The sequence below is a fragment of the Bufo gargarizans genome, unplaced genomic scaffold (genome assembly GCF_014858855.1).
Source record: "Bufo gargarizans isolate SCDJY-AF-19 unplaced genomic scaffold, ASM1485885v1 original_scaffold_2016_pilon, whole genome shotgun sequence".
Taxonomy (NCBI): Eukaryota; Metazoa; Chordata; class Amphibia; order Anura; family Bufonidae; genus Bufo; species Bufo gargarizans.
In genome coordinates, this window is record NW_025334604.1 from 438 (window position 1) to 15,521 (window position 15,084).

General features: G+C 48.9%; 1 pseudogene; it reads right to left on the bottom strand.

Moving 5' to 3' along the window:
• Positions 1–285: 285 nt before the first annotated feature.
• LOC122923866 lies at positions 286–14,545 on the bottom strand (annotated as a pseudogene).
• Positions 14,546–15,084: the final 539 nt, after the last annotated feature.

Consider the following 15,084-nt stretch of genomic DNA (forward strand, 5'->3'; position numbering starts at 1 on the left):
CTTCGTTTGGTGGTAAAAGGTGAATTGCGTTATGGATTCCGTGTTACCACAGACCATAACGCAATTCTATGACGGAATGTCTTTAGAGGCATTCCCTTATTCATTCCGTCATAATAGAAGTCTATGGGCTGCAAAACGGATCTGTCCCGGATCAGTCCTCCCCTGCAGCCCATAGACTTCTATTATGACGGAATGCCTCTAAAGGCATTCCGTCATAGAATTGCGTTATGGTCCGTGGTAACACTGAATCCATAACGCAATTCACCTTTTAGCACCAAACGAAGTGTGAACGATTTTCAAAATAGGAAATTCGCTCATCTCTATTCAGGACCATCAGGCAATAAGCCAAGCTACTCTGCTCACGTTGCTCTGCTATGTTGACGAAGGCAACAGACGAAAAAGTGCACAAACTAACTAAATACACTAAAACGCTATAGATTAGTAACAGGAACTAGTTCTAGAAATATCTAAATATAAATCTTCTACTGGCAGATATTTTGAGGTCGCCTTCAGTATTTGCGGCGCAGGGCCTGCTGCATACATCTTTGGTGATAGCTTAGAAGATTGTATTTGGTCAGTGTGTTAACGGTAAATGGCAAAAATAAAATAAAAATGTATTTCTGGGAAACCAATATGGCCGACATTACAGGAGTAGTCACCCAGCTTTTCCAGGAGTTTGAATGGCCAAATCCACTTAGTTATGCGCCAATTTAAGCGGTTGGCCGAGCATTTACTATTGATGTCCTATACTTAGGAACGGCTGCAGTCCGACACCCCCGCTGATCAGTTGTATGAGAAGAGAGCGCGCGCAGTGAGCACATCTATCCCCCTTCTGTCTTCCTGTTCACCGCAGCAGCGGACAGGAAGAGAGAAGGGGGACGGCACGTGCACACCGTGAGCGCTGTCTTCTCATACAAGTGATCAGTGGGGGTGCCGGGTGTCAGACCCCCTGCCGATCCGATATTGATGATCTATCCTGAGGACAGGTCATTAATAGTAAAAGCCAAGACAACCCCTTAAATTGGCGCATAACTAAGTGGATTTGCCATTAAAGACGCTAGAAACGATGGGCGAGAAACCTTCTAGAAGCCATATTGGTCGCTACCCAACCCTCTGCGGAACAGATAAAAATTGATCTCTTCAGGACTGATATTTTTGCCTTTCCGTTTCAGCCACGGATTATACATCAGAAGTCCACAACTTTCAGCTTTCGGGTTTCTGCTTCGCTCAGCGGTTCCTGCGCCAAAAGCTTATGGTGAAGTTTATGGTGTTTGCCGATTCCCAGCTTGGGGAGACCCCGGTTTAGGCCCTCCAACAGTACGCACGCCTTGCAGAGTCCCTGGCTGGAGATGTAGCCGCAACGTGTGCAGGTTCCTTGCACAGGCATCCGGACATCTTCCTTCACAGACAGGTTTTCTCCCGGAATGGATGATGTCAATGATGGCGCTGGGCCTCAAAGCCCTCCAGATCTTCAGGAAAGCCCGGGCGTGGACCCCGATAGGCATTGGGAGAGTAGATGCACTCGGTGGAAAAATAGTCCAGCTTTTTTAAAATAGGCGTAAAGCACAATCTCCTTCTCGTAGGCGTATTTCAGAGGCTTACACCGCGGGATGGCACCTTCGCTGCCGGTGGTTATCGCTGTGCAGCGCCGTAAACGGGCTATGTCCCCTCGGAGGAAATTCATCAGGACGGTTTCCGCTATGTCGTCAGCGTTGTGGCCTGTGAGCATAAGAAACGAATGAAGAGGTAATTCATAAAATAGGTCTGCGATTTAAAGGGGTTGTCTGGTAGTGGTATCTGACCACTGGAACATGAGGACAGGGCCACATTTGAATGGTGTGATGGTTGCACATGCATACAGCCACTCCATTTAAGGTCTATGGGACTAGTGAGGATAGCCAAGCGTTAGTGTTTGCATGGAGCGGCACTGCGAATGTGTGACCACCAATTCATTCCATAAGGACCCTCATTCTCGTGGTCGGTAGGGGTTCAAAAGTTGGTATTAAACAATCATCACTTGTGTGGAAAGGCGGTACGTTGTCGATCTGGGACAATCGTTTAAAGGGATTTTCCAGTCTTATAAGATTGATATCGGATCAGCGGGGGTCTGACACCCTGCACGCTCATCGATTAGCTGTTCTGCAGTAGCTTCAGTGTTTGAAGTCAGCACCAGAACCGCATGGGTCCATCCATTTCTCTAGTGGATGGAGCTGGTTACTGCAGTGGTCCCAGTTGAATGGGAGCAGCGCATTTCCGGTACCAGAGCTACGCCCGACCAGCAGGGGCGTGGCGTGTTGGACCCCCACCAATCGGATATTGATGCCGTATCCTGAGGATAGACCTTCAGAATTAAATGGGGTGGTTCAGGCTTTTACTACTGATGACCTACCTCAGGATAGGTCATCAATATCAGCTCGGCTGCAGTCTGACACCCAGCACCCCAACCGATCAGCTGTTTGAAGAGACGGCGCGCGCAGTGTGCACGTGCAGTCTCCTGTTGCTCTTCCTGCTCTGCTGCTGCTTTGCCATAGACCAGGGATGCCCAACCTGCTGCCCTCCAGCTACAACTCCCACCATGCCCTGCTGTAGGCTGTCCGGGCATGCTGGAAGTTGTAGTTTTGCAACAGCTGGAGGGCCGCAGGTTGGGCATCCCTGGTCTATGGCAAAGCAGCAGCAGCAGAGCAGGAAGAGCAACAGGAGACGGCACGTGCACACTGCGCGCACCGTCTCTTCAAACAGCTGATCAGCGGGGGTGCTTGGCGTCGCCCCCCAGTCAATCTGAACATTGGTCATCAATAGTAAAAGCCCGGACAACCCCTTCAAAGTATCAGACAACTCCTCTAAGTGCGTGTAGTCTGGAGAGGCAGTCTACTGTACTGCATGGTCACCGGAAGCCCTATTTGCTGCACACGTTGTCTTATTTTTATCCTGAGATCCTGTATAGTTTTCTAATCTCTTCTTTTGTATTGTCTGGGTAGAAAGAACATAAAACAAGTCTGTGCAGCAAACAGAGGCAGTGTACTGCACAGCAGAGAAAGCTTACTGCATCTAGAGATATACCCAAAAGGTGGTCACCCAAACAATGAAATTCCGTTTCTGCTAGGAAATGAACACACCCTGCCAAATACAACAAGGGGGTTTTCTGACTTTCTTTAACTGATGATCTATTCCTGACAGCGGGGATCCCTGCCAATCAGCTATTTGAGAAGGTTGAGGTGCTCTCAGGAGCACTGCAGCCTTCTCGCAGCTTAGCCTAGGCCAGTGACATTATGTTCATCATTCACGTGGCCTAGGCGCAGCTCAGTCCCGTTCAAGTGAATGGGGCTGAGCTGCAATACCAAACACAACCACTATACAATGTACGGCGCTGTGATTGGTGAGCTATGAGAAGCGCCGCGGTTTCCTCAAGCATCTGATCAACAGGTGTCCCAGGTGTTGGACCCCCACCAATAAGATACTGACGACCTATCGGAAAACTCCTTTAACAAAAAATTTGCCTTAGCATGAGGTCTGTATCGTCATGATAAATTAAGTATTAAAAGGGTCTCACAGTTGATTGGTGGGATCATAGCAAAAAGGGTAATTTTGGTCTGAGGTGGATTGTATTTCCTTTATACTGACACTGAACCAGCAGGAAGGGACTGTGACATGCAGAGCGTAGTTTGCTATATTGCATTGGTTGCTCAGAAGGGGGTAGATGCATGCGCTGCAACCTCTCCGCTCCACTCACTCTCTCCCTCATTTTGGAGACAGGTGCTGTCACGAAGGTATGACTAGCATGAATTAAGCATATCCTGAGGATGGAAGATCCTCATTGGAAAACCATTAACCCTTAAAAAAGAATCCAAAATTAAAAACAGAATGCTACTAACCTGTGCATATCTTGTTAACCCCCAGCATCATGGCGCCGCGGTCCAGAGCTTGCCTTCTGAATACCCCACAAAATGTGCAGTTGTTCTTGAGCCCCACCTGCTTGACGATCTGGTCCATGGTCCAGCCGTACAGATCTTGATAAGACACAATTTTCAGAGGCAGCTCGTACTGCTGTTGGTTCCTTTTCACGGTCTCCAAGGAGTCGTCTCTGTATCCAGAGATCCCTTCGTCTACCGAGATCAGAATGAGCTCCAAGCCATAATTATAGCGTTCGTTCAAAACCTTTAGGATGTGGGCGAGGACCGTGGAGTCTTTCCCACCTGAAGCTCCAATGCCAACCTTCTCACCTGGCTGAAAGAGCTTGGCAGATACTATGGTATGGTGGACCTCCTCCTCGAAAGCATGGAAGAAGCATTCCTTACACACTGAATGACCAGTCTTGGGTCTTCGCAGGACTGCACGTTGTGTCTCACAACTACTGCAATTCACGGGCATCGTGGCAAATCTCTGATACAAAAAGAAGCAAGTCAAGGAATCATCACCCGAAACGGGTACTAGATACTACAATACTTGGAACATAATGGGCTCTACACATGAAAAAGTTGCATCAAGGCAAGCCATGCATCCATGAAAACTGGCCTTCAACTAAAGCCTTAGCTTGGAAGAACTGTATGAATTGAAATGAGGACAAAAGGACATTGGTGGAAGTCCTAAAGGGATTCCAAAAATAACTTTTTGGCACTGCTCAAACACATACAACACTATGGCTGGCCGTACACGTTAGATTTCAGCAGTACCATCTGACCATTTAATGTGTATAGGAGCCTCCGATTATTTCTTTGTGACAGATATTGGGGGGAAAAATTGCTCCACCATGTTGGATTTGAACATAGTTGATCCTGTTCTATGCAGGGGAGATAAGCTGCTGCTTGAGGAGCCTGGAAGAAAACAGAGGTGTCTGGCAGCAGATTACCTCCCGCCCCATTGAAAATACATGCACCCTCAGCCGAACCGAGCAAGCATGTCTATGGGGATTTGGTTAGAAAGTGTTCGGTCCCCTCAACATTTGTAACAAAACGGACAATGATTTTGCAATGCATTTCATAGACTTGAAACTTCAGGCATATAAACAATGGCGGGCGTGAAACGCGTTGTAAGAGATTTTTTTTTTGTTCCCCAAGCTACGATTACAAAAGATTTCTACATTCACTTAGCAAAACAGGTGTCACTTCATGTTCCTAGGCCCCAATGTAAACTCTGTAAAACCAGCTACTATTTATAATACTGATGACTACTGAAGTGACAAAGGGGCCCCTAAGACACCAGGGCCTGGCTGAAATGTGTGACCACAGATATGGACAAATACATGACACGTTGTGGTTGGCAGCCAACAAGGACACCTAAGTAACCTGTATGCATGAAACATTGGATCATATGAGATCGACTGCCAAGACCCTCGCCGATCGCTGGGACAGAGGATTGCCATCTCTGTTCAGCAGAGCAGTGGTGGCGAGAAGTTAAAGTATCTCAAATTTTTGTAAATATTTTATTCCATCTTTTCATGGGACAACACAGAAGATATGACACTAACACATTGTACAGTAGTCAGTGTACAGATTGTATAACAGTGTTATCAAAATATCTCAACACAGCCATTAATGTCTAAACCGCTGGCAACAAAAGTGAGCACACCCCTAAGTAAAAATGGCCAAATTGTGCCCAATTAACCATTTTTCCTCCCCGGTGTCATGTGACTCGTTAGGCCCCATGCACACGGCCGTGCGCTCCCTGCTGCCGGCACAGTACAGTAATACACTGGTATAGATCATACCAGTGTATTACTGTATTGCGGCGGCAGCAGGGAGCGCACGGCGTCATAGCAACCAGTGACGCCGTGCGCTCCTGCTCTCAGGAGGGATCCAGGCCGCGGTTCCACGGCCCGCACACGGCTGTGAAACACGGCAGTGTGCATGGGGCCTTAGTGTTACAAGGTCTCAGGTGTTAATAGGGAGCAGGTGTGTTACAATTGGTGTCACCTCTCTCATACCGGTCACTGGAAGTTCAACAAGGCTCCTCATGGCAAAGAACTCTGAGGTTCTGAAAAAAAGGAATTGTTGTTGTACATAAAGATGGCCGAGGCTTTAAGAAGATTGTCAACACCCTGAACCTGAGCTGCAGCACGGGGGCCAAGACTATACAGGGGTTTAACAAGACAGGTTCCACTCAGATCAGGACTCGCCATGGCCGACCAAAGAAGTTGAGTGCACGTGCTCAGCGTCATATCCGGACGTTGTACGAGTGCTGCCAGCATTTCTGCAGAGGTTACAGGGGTGGGGGGGGGGGGGGTCCGCCTGTTAGTGCTCAGACCATATGCCGCACACTACGTCCCAGAAGGAAACCTCTTCCAAAGATTATGCCCAAGAAAGTCCACAAACAGTTTGATGAAGACAAGCAGACTAAGGACATGGATTACTGGAACCATCCTGGGATCTGAGGAGACCAAGACAAACTTATTTGGTTCAGATGGTGACAAGTGTGTGGTGGCAACCAGGTGAGAAGTACATAGACAAGTGTGTCCTGCCTACAGTCAAGCATGGTGGTGGGGGCGTCATGGTTTGGGGCTATGAGTGCTGCCGGCTGTGGGCAGCTACAGGTTATTGAGGGAACCATAAATGCCAACATGTACTGTGACATACAGAACCAGAGCATGATCCCCCTCCCTTCGGAAACTGATCTGCAGGGCAGTATTCCAACTAGGTGTTGCAGGTATCAAAATATCGATAACCAATGGATACTTTTGTTCTGGTATCGATACAATACCGGGATTTGACATTTATTGATAGTAGGCGGCTGCGCAGCCTAGCATCAGAGAACATGGAGCATGCTGTCGGCGCGCACCGTGTTCTCCTCAGCAGCACAGGAGACTAGGAGTCACTCTCTCCCGCCCCCCTGTGCCGCTGCTGCCAATAAGAAGAGAGAGGGGCTGGCGCACTGAGCCACCAATGAAAGTTAACGTTTAATGCAAATACAGGTGCCGGCAGCAGAATCACATAGCCACGATCAGTGGCAGTTAACCCCTCAGGTGCGGCAGCTCCCAGCCATGTGATTCTGCTGCAAGCACCCGCCTCCCGTATTAAAGGTTAATTATTATTGGTGGTGCAGTGCGCCTTCCCCCCCTCAAACCCCAGTATTAAAATCATTGGTGGCAGTGGCCACTGGGTCCCCTCCCCTCCTCCTTATTAGTGGTGCAGTGGCAGTTGTGATCGGAGCCCCAGCAGTGTAATCACGGGGCTCTGATCGGTTACCATGGCAGCCAGGACGCTACTGAAGCCCCAGCTGCCATGGTAAGCTCCCTGCGGCTGTGTGTACTATGCACAGGGCAGCAGGGACAGTGTGCGGTCCTATACACCCTGATAGAGATCTATCAGGGCGAATAGGACAAGGGATGAAAAGATCCCAGGTTCTAATGGTTATTAAAAGTAAAACATAAATTCCCCCTTTCCTAATTTTACATATAAAATATATAAACAATAAACATATTACATATCGCCACGTCCGAAAAGTCCAAACTATTTTAAAATATTATATATTTTTTTTTAAATCTCCTATGCGGTGAATGCTGTAACAGAAGAAAAAAAAAAAGTTAAACTGCACGAATAACTTTTAATATGCGGAATGCGCGCAGCTTTTTTGGTGTGTTTTTTTTTTGCGTGGCATCGAGTATTGCAATACTTTTTGTAGTATCAAAATCGAATCAAAATTTTGGCATTGCAACAACCCTAATTCCAACACGATAACGACCCCAAACACCTCCAAGACGACCACTGCCTTGCTAAAGGTGCTGGACTGGCTGAGCATGTCTCCAGACCTAAACCCTATTGAGCATCTGTGGGGCATCCTCAAACGGAAGGTGGAGGAGCGCAAGGTCTCTGACATCCACCAGCTCCGTGATGTCGTCATGGAGGAGGGAAGAGAACCATTTGGCCCATCTAGTCTGCCCAATATACTAAATACTATGGCTAGCCCCTGGCCCTATCTTATATGAAGGACGGCCTTATGCCTATCCCATGCATGCTTAAACTCCTCCACTGTATTTGCAGCTACCACTTCTGCAGGAAGGCTATTCCATGCATCCACTACTCTCTCAGTAAAGTAATACTTCCTGATATTACTTTTAAACCTTTGCCCCTCTAATTTAAAACTATGTCCTCTTGTAGCAGTTTTTCTTCTTTTAAATATTCTCTCCTCTTTTTCCTTGTTGATTCCCTTTATGTATTTAGCAGTTTCTATCATATCCCCTCTGTCTCGTCTTTCCAGTGGAACTACAACTCCCACCATGCCTTGCTGTAGGCAGTGTGAGCATTTTGGGAGTTGTAGTTTTGTAACCGCGCTGCCCCAGGTTGGCCATCCCGGCCCAAGAGAGTTAAGGCAGTGCTGGAAAATAATGGTGGCCACACAAGATATTGACACTTTGGGCACTATTTGGCCATTTTCACTTAGGGGTGCACTCCCTTTTGTTGCAGCGGTTTAGACATTAGTGGCGGTGTGTTGAGTTATTTTGAGGGCACGCCCAGTTTACACCGTTATACAATCTGTACACCGACTACTTTACATTGCATCAAGGTGTCAGATCTTCTGCATTGTCCCATGAAAAAGATCATAAAATCTTTCCAAAAATGTGAGGGGCGTACAGTGATATACTGCCTATCTGCCGGCAGTGCACGTGATTATACGTTACTCCATGTAACCGCTGCTTGTTGGGAAAGACATGGTATGACCACAGTCTCCGCGATCGGTGGTGGGTCCCATAGGTCATCAGTAAGACTTCTCCAGGCTGTAAACAGAAGTGAAGGACTCCCATCATTCTTAAAATCTTCTAACACATCACAGCGACGCCAGAAGTTCTGATCTGCTGGGGTCCAGGTGTTCCGGCAGAATTGCTGTGTCCCTTCATATCCGCTCTTCTCTGGCTCTATGGACCTTCTCTGAATCTGGAACGGCCCGCGCTCGCGGAGCAGAAACAAAGGGGCGCGATGGTTCAGACCCCCGGCGATCAGAACTTCAGACGCGTCGCTGCGACATGGCAGACGTGTGTGGAGAGGATAGGGGTAACTATTCATTGTATTATGAAAAGTTCTGCAACTTTCTAATATAGACTTCAGTTTCTGGCCATTGTGGAGACTTTAGCTTACTGTCAGAGGATGGAAGCTGATGGAAGTGTGATCACGGCTCTATCAGGAGACTCCGTCCTGTTTGCCGCATACAGCGCCACTCTTCCCGTTAAAGGGCATCCGCCATTACTTACCAGAGGGTAAAACTGGTCGGCCGCTGTAGATCGGCGCTCGTCTGCAGAGTCTGATGATATCTCTGGTATCTTCTTTTTTTTTTACAATACGCAAATGACCCCCTAAAAGCAACAAGGGCGGTGCCGTTGCACCCAGAGGCTCAGCTCCATGTCTGCTATGTCGACAGGCCAGGCAATGAAAACACGTGGCACTGAAGTCTCGCAGGAGACCGCCGGGTAATCTCTAACCCTTTACTGTGCATGGGCCAAATGTGCTCCCGTGAGACTTCGGGGCTAGGTGTGAATATGTTTATACCGTCCAGCCTGACGGTCACAGCAGACAGGAAGAGGAGCTTCTGGGTGCAATGGCACCACCCTAGTTGCACATAGGGGATAATATTTTGCACATTATAAAAAAAAAAGCTTTTTTTTTCTACAGATTTCCAGGTCATACAGAAATACCAGAGACACCATCAGACTCTGCAGACAAGCACCAACCTACGGCAGCCGCCCATTTCACCCACTTAAGGCTACTTTCACACTAGCGTTCGAGCGGATCCATTCTGAACGGATCCGCTCATATTAATGCAGACGGTGGCTCCGTTCAGTACGGATCCGTCTGCATTATAACTTAGAAAAATTTTCTAAGTGTGAAAGTAGCCTGAGCGGATCCGTTCAGACTTTACATTGAAAGTCAATGGGGGACGGATCCGCTTGAAGATTGAGCCATATGGTGTCATCTTCAAGCGGATCCGTCCCCATTGACATCCATTATAAGTCGGAACGGATCCGCTCGCCTCCGCACGGCCAGGCGGACACCCGAACGCTGCTTGCAGCGTTCAGGTGTCCGCTCACTGAGCGGAGCGGAGGCTGAGCGCTGACAGACGGATGCATTCTGAGCGGATCCGCCTCCACTGAGAATGCATTAGGGCCAGACGGCTGCGTTCAGGGCCGCTCGTGAGCCCCTTCAAACAGAGCTCACGAGCGGACACCTGAACGCAGGTGTGAAAGGAGCCTAACCCTTTAAGGCCACCGCAGCCTTATGATAAGTGAATGGCGCGGTCAGTTTTGTTTTCCCGCTCCCATGATGGAACAAAAAAAATTTGATGGAAGTGTGATCAGAGTCCAACCATGCAATAGGCTCATGGGGTGGTTCAGTAGAGAGGTCTAATATACTGCAGGGTCCTGTTCACATCTGGGTTGGAGGCTCCACTGCAAATTGTGTCAAATTTGATGTAGAGTCGGACAAAAACATGGAACTCAACAGACCCCATTATACGTCATTGAAGGGGGGGGGGGGGGGAATAGGTGCCCATTATAGGATGGATTTGATGCAAATTGAATTACGTCAGGGTGGATTTTTAGTAAATGTTCCCACTATTTGACAGCAAGCAGAGATAGACAATGGAATAGAAACACAACTATATATTAGAAGTAAAGATGAGCAAATTTCCGGTTATGAAATTAGTTTGCGATTAGTTTACTGCTAAAAGGTGAATTGCATTATGGATTCCGTTACCATGGACCATAACGCAATTTTATGACGGAATACATAATGCATAATGGAATACCTTTAGAGGCGTCCCGTTATTCATTCCGTCATAATAGAAGTCTATGGGCTGCAAAACGGATCAGACCCGTTTCCGTTATGCAGGAGAGGACTCCCCTGTGTAACGGAAACGGATCAGTTTTGCAGCCCATAGAATATTCTACTATGACGGAATGAATAACGGGACGCCTCTAAAGGTATTCCGTTATGCATTCCGTCATAGAATTGCGTTATGGTCCATGGTTCAAAATATGAAATTCGCTCATCTCTAATTAGAAGTTTGCAGCAAAACCTGAGCGTGCTACAAGAAGATCAGACATGCGAGGAACTTCTTAAGACCGCAAATTTCACACTCGAGGCAATGCAAGTTCTGTACGTTCATGGTGTTCAATTGAAGGGGTGGGAAGGGGTTAAACATGGAAGTCTATGTCCGGCTTTACATAAGCTTGAAGTGACCATTGTGAGATCCCATTATCGGGTCTTCCATGAAAGTCCACAAAAATAAGGACTTATCTCATATGGGTCGAGGATCAACGTTGGACTGAAGATGGTAAAGAACCGGAAGGAAGAGCAGAGAAGGGACCCAAACCGCCAAGGCGCACGTCTCTGGCGGCTCCGCTTTTTAAGAGTTTGAAAACCTGGGGGTGACTGTTAGAGAAATGCGTCTCCAGCGCCAAGTCCCGCACGTTCTGGCTCCGTTCTCCTGACAACACTAAGGCGTGGCACACTTCACAAAACATGTGCACGCTGCCAAGAAGACGGTCCCGTAAAGCCTGGCGGTATGAGGAAGACGCGTGACCACTTTGGTTCTGCTTATCGGACTGGGAGCTAGAGGTGGTAGATGGTCCAGATGAAGTCGCCGGAGCCGTCGTGGCTTGACGTTTGGGCTTCTCTTCATCCTCATCCGAGGATGAAGGGGAAATGCCAGGTCTTTTAGTAGGTACCCGGGAGTGAAGGCTGCCACTTCCACCAGCAAATTCTGAAGAAAGAGTAGCAGTCATCATATTGGGGCCACAATAACCTGATGCCACAGCTTGCTCATAAACCTCTTGCCTGGTCATGCCATGCCGCCTCTCGAGGTGAGTAAAGAGACAGGTGGTGCCAACTTTGCCCGGATTGATCCCCCTTCGAACTTGGGCTCGACAGAGCGTACAGGTCACGACAAGCTCACGTTGTATGTTGGAGGATCCACCAGGGACCCCAAAGAAGCACCAGGCAGGAGAACCGAAGGCACAGGGGCCAGTGGTCACTCGCTCATTGTCCACCGTAGGGGTAGAAGATTGACCCTCCTCCGAAGGATGGCTCCCACCTGTGCCTATGGCATATGAAGAAGTGTTAGGCTCTATCTTGCTTTCTATTACTGCTTCTGCACCTGAGTTGCTACTAGTCTGGGCAAGGCAAGCGGTGGTGTCGGCATATCCATCCACCAATGGAATCAGTGACATGGTCGGTGCCAAAAACTGCGGGTAGCCCGGAGAGAAAGGTACGACTGCTATTCGTAGAACCTCTGGCACCGTCCGCAGAAGATAAGACTGTATGGTTACTCGTCAGATCTCCAAAACCTCTGTCCCAACCGCTTCAAGATGTCACTCGGTGGATCTCCTGACAGCACTGATGCTCTGCCAGGAGGAGGTTTTCATCCTGTAATAAAAGCAACAAGATCTTCAGTGCCTTCCACGGGTACTCCAAAGAGTGCAGCTCTAGAACGGCAGACAAGAACCCTGCCCCTTACCGCCCCAAATCTCATACTGATGGGGTGATCCAGGCTGAAGAGACAGTGAAATGACTGGATGTCCACAACCCTACCGAACCGAGACCTACGCCAGACCCGGCTCTAGCTTACCGAGAAGGCTTCCAAGTAGCGAACGTGATCAGCCCCAAGACGTCATATGAGGAGCCCTCCGACCGTCACTACAATAGTCACCAGGACTGAACTCTTTGCATTGCCCCAAGTAAGAAATGATCTGCCAATTTTTAGTAATTTAGAGACCTAGAAACGTTCTTACGCAAATCTGATCCGTTCTACAGTTTGGACGTGATAAGCTGATATGGCGGCCATACGCATGATATCAACCAAAAACAACCGAGCCTGCTTACTTGGCTGTTTTCGGAAGACCCACACGTGCGGCTGTGAGATGGGGCCCCAATCTTGAGATAGGTGTGGGTTTCAGAGGTGGCCCATAGCTCCCATTCAACAGCGTAGGACAGTCCATGAAGTCCAGGCCACCTTTGGATCCTGCATCCAGGTGGGACCAGGTTAGAGGGACCCACAACTATGAGACATTTATGGCATATCCTATGGCAACCTTCAGCGCTCCAGCTGTTGTGAAACTACAACTCCCAGCATGCTCCTTTTCCTTCTATGGGAGTTCAGAGAAGAGCCTAGCAAGCGTGCACAATGGGAGATGTAGTTGGACAACACCTGGAGTGCCGGAGGCCCCTGTCCTATGGTATCCAGACTGGAATACCCCTTTAATTCCCGCTGTCATTCAATGGATCTGAACTGTCCGCGTTTCCGTTCTGCTGCATGTGAACGAGGTTGTGGACGCGCAGTTCAGACACATGGGATGCAAATGGTGATGGGATTTCCGCACGGCATGTGTGCCCTAAGACTGTGTTCACATGGAGTCCTGGTATTGTAGGAGCCCTGTAGATTAAAGGGGGGGGGGGGGGGGGGGGGTGGCATGATTTGAAGCTATCCTCTGTCCATAGAATACAGGGGATAAGTAACGGATTGCCGGGGGATCCGACTGCTGGGAACCCCACCGATCCCAAGAACAGGTTCATCCAATCTGATGGAGCGGTAGATCAAGCACGCTCCCTGCCGGTCAATTCAATTTCTATGGGAGCACCGGAAAGAGAGAGAATGAACGGAGCGGAACCGCGCATGCGCGACCTGCTGCTCCATCAGATCGGGGAGATAGAGGTCGCACCGCCACCGATCAGCTACTTATCACTAAGGACAGGGGATAACCTTATTATAGACCCATCAGCATACGGTGGGTGCCCCTTTAATCTACTGATCGGTGGAGCGAAGCCCAAGGAACTGTTTCAAAGACAGGACACACTTAAAGGGGTCCTACAGTTGAAACCATTTTTATTTTTTTTAGACAGCACACCTTTCCCCCGCCGGAGGCGTACTTACCTGCTCGTGTCCAGCTGCGCTCCTTGCTCGCCAACTTCCAGGGTGGATGCTGCTGCAACCAATGACTGACCGCAGCAGCAGCCACTGGGTCACATGACGCTCGGGGGACATTTCTGTCATTGGTTGCAGCAGCACAAGTGACCCCCGGAGGTTGACACGCAGGGAACACGGCGAAACAGAGGAGCCAGAACCAAGCAGGTAAGTAGGTCCCTCTCTAGGGGTCCGGAACGGCGAAGGGGGCTGCCAAAATTGGTTTCAGAGCTGGACGAGCCCTTTAAATGGGTAACATACCGTTAGGTCACCCCCACCTGATCGTAACACGGACACATTCTGGCACCGAGAACCCTGTGCCGGCTGCAGGCCTAATAATCGGAACTAACAACATAATACGGATCTACAATTCTGAGGATCAGACCCCCAACTGGGGGGACCAGCTCCATATCACACCTGTATGGAACTACATCAAGGACTGGCCCTTTAAAAAGTTTACACCACAAGAGATCCAATAATAACCCCAGAGGTGGGGGTGATTAGCCCCGGACCCCTTCATGCCGCCCCCTCACCTAACCGGTCTCCTCTCCAGCCGCTTCTGTCCACACAGCTCACCCCCAGGCACGCTTATTCTCCGGTTCAGCCCTAAATCCCCGTGAAAACTACAACTCCCGACGCGCCCCGCACAGCATCCTCTATTCAGCGGCACGTACGTGGAATGCTGGGAAATGTAGTGCGCTGTAACGTGCGGCCAAAGACTGGGAGTTGACGTGAGTGACGTCACGACCACGTGACGCTGGTAAAGCCGTGAGACGGACATTTTCATGAAGATCAATATAAGGAGGACTCTGCTGTTGGCGCACGTAAAATGGCGTCCAGGGTGGAGACAAACCTTGGGAAAAAGCCAATAGCGGAATTGGCGGACTTTGCGTGTAATTCAGCCTTCGGCCACTGGAGGGCAGTGTAGGACCGGGTAAAAATCATTGGTTTTTGCAAGTGAAAGTTAACACTACAACGTTCAAATTCTTTCTCTTTTTTTTTTTTTTTCTTCTAGATCACTGCTTGCTGTTTTTGAATGGAGGCATTCAGAGTTAACTTTGAGAGGTTGAAATCGTGATCCTAATCTGATACTTCTCACAGCTGAGGGTTTGTTACAATTGGATCTACTCTATACGATCCGCGTTTTACTTGTGTAAGATGGAGAAGCCCCCACCACCCTTCAGATTGAGCGCCCCTGTACCA